This window comes from Bison bison, unplaced genomic scaffold (assembly GCF_000754665.1).
Source record: "Bison bison bison isolate TAMUID 2011002044 unplaced genomic scaffold, Bison_UMD1.0 scf7180017864458, whole genome shotgun sequence".
Lineage (NCBI taxonomy): Eukaryota > Metazoa > Chordata > Mammalia > Artiodactyla > Bovidae > Bison > Bison bison.
In genome coordinates, this window is record NW_011495020.1 from 4,807,417 (window position 1) to 4,809,585 (window position 2,169).

The 2,169-nt window shown below is 40.0% G+C and overlaps 1 protein-coding gene across 2 annotated transcripts in view; it reads right to left on the reverse strand.

Annotated features, from left to right (window-relative positions):
* The window catches only part of LOC105002831 (multifunctional protein ADE2), a 22,937-nt gene that overhangs the window by 13,855 nt on the left and 6,913 nt on the right, over nt 1-2,169 (reverse strand). The window lies entirely within an intron of this gene.

Below are 2,169 nucleotides of genomic sequence, written 5' to 3' on the forward strand. Positions count from 1 at the left end.
TGGTCCTAACTTTCCTTCCAAGGAGTAAACGTCTTTTAATTTCATGGCTGCAATGACCATCTGCAGTGATTTTGGAGCCCCCCAAAATAAAGTCTGACACTGTTTCCACTGTTTCCCCATCTATTTCCCATGAAGTGCTGGGACCAGATGCCATGATCTTCGTTTTCTGAATGTTGAGCTTTAAGCCAACTTTTTCATTCTCCTCTTTCACTTTCATCAAGAGGCTTTTTAGTTCCTCTTCACTTTCTGCTATAAGGGTGGTGTCATCTGCATACCTGAGGTTATTGATATTTCTCCCGGCAATCTTGATTCCAGCTTGTGCTTCTTCCAGCCCAGCGTTTCTCATAATGTACTCTGCATAGAAGTTAAATAAGCAGGGTGACAACATACAGCCTTGACGTACTCCTTTTCCTATTTAGAACCAGTCTGTTGTTCCATGTCCAGTTCTAACTGTTGCTTCCTGACCTGCATATAGGTTTCTCAAGAGGCAGGTCAGGTGGTCTGGTATTCCCATCTCTTGAAGAATTTTCCATAGTTTATTGTGATCCACACAGTCAAAGGCTTTGGCATAGTCAATAAAGCAGAACTAAGGCTTAAAAGAACTCTTAATCTTTACCCTAAAACTAACAATGTTATGAATTTTTAAAACTTTTAAATTTGCCTTAATTTCACAGTATACAAAACCTGGAAAGCACCTTTCCACACTTTCTGTGAACCAAGTAACTTTTAGGTTATGTTCAGCATGCTAAATAGATAATTGCTGGAGTACTTCATTTGTGTGACCAACTTTCCCAGCTGGATGCAGGCCTTTCAGAGTCAAACTGCATCACCCTAATTCACCCTCCTGAAGCCCCACCAAGTACACTGAATGGTGTCTTATTAAATCAACAAATAAAAGAACTCGGGCCTGTACATATCTTCCACTGCTTTAATCCTATAGCTACATACTACTATAGGGACACAGAAGCTAGTTATATTGTTAACAACTTATACCGTTAAGCAACTATAAAAAATTTTAACATGTATGGGGAGGAGGTAATTTGTGAGGTTAAAAAAAGATTAAAGGATCATTTATCTTTATTGCAAGAGGAACCTAACACTAGTTTGATGCTTTCTCTAGAAATCTACTCAGTTACTGGAAAACCACCACTCAAGGAAATCATGAAGTAAAAATCCTGGGTTGCATTATTTAAGAACTGAGGGAAGTGCTTTAAAATTATGTAATATTTTTACCTTCAATGTATACAGCGATTTATGATATGGATGACAATTTACGTTGGCAATTAAACACATTTTTTTGTCAAAGTAATTAAAAATGGGAAACAGGGTACTTTGGAAAAGGCAAAAGTACTCAAGAACCCATTCCATGCTGATGGAAAGAATTTAACTTGAATTACCTTGTTTCTTTCACTCCAATTGCCCTCCACAGAATGTTTTGATCTGGATTTCATCTTTCGAATAGATTTCACTGTTGGAAACAGTCTTTACTCAGTTTTAGAGTAGGAGGTAACCCTGGAGATCTTGATCTAGTCCAAATCCCTCATGTGAGGAATGGCAGGATGAAAAGGTGTGGTTGTAGTCTTCAATTACTTTTCAGGGCTTTCAAATGGAAGAGGGATTTGATTTGAAATTCTGTATTACCTCCAAGGGGCAGAGCAAATTTATGTACACAGAATTTTAGGGATTAAATTCATCAATCAGAGCTGCCAAACACCAGAATATGCTTCTTTCACAGGTTAAGTTCCTTAAGTTCCTTCATAGGTAAGCCTTTCCTAAGATGTCCTAGGAGAGGAAAGTTGCAGAGAAGATATACATTCCAGACAAAACCTGTAGCAAACTGATGAAATTCCTCTCAACTAAATGATCAGATCAGATCAGTCTCTCAGTCGTGTCCGACTCTTTGTGACCCCATGAATCGCAGCAGGCCAGGCCTCCCTGTCCATCACCAACTCCCGGAGTTCACTCAGACTCACGTCCATTGAGTCAGTGATGCCATCCAGCCATCTCATCCTCTGTCGCCCCCTTCTCCTCCTGCCCCCAATCCCTCCCAGCATCAGAGTCTTTTCCAAAGAATCAACTCTTTGCATGAGGCGGCCAAAGTACTGGAGTTTCAGCTTTAGCATCACTCCTTACAAAGAAATCCCAGGGCTGATCTCCTTCAGAATGGAC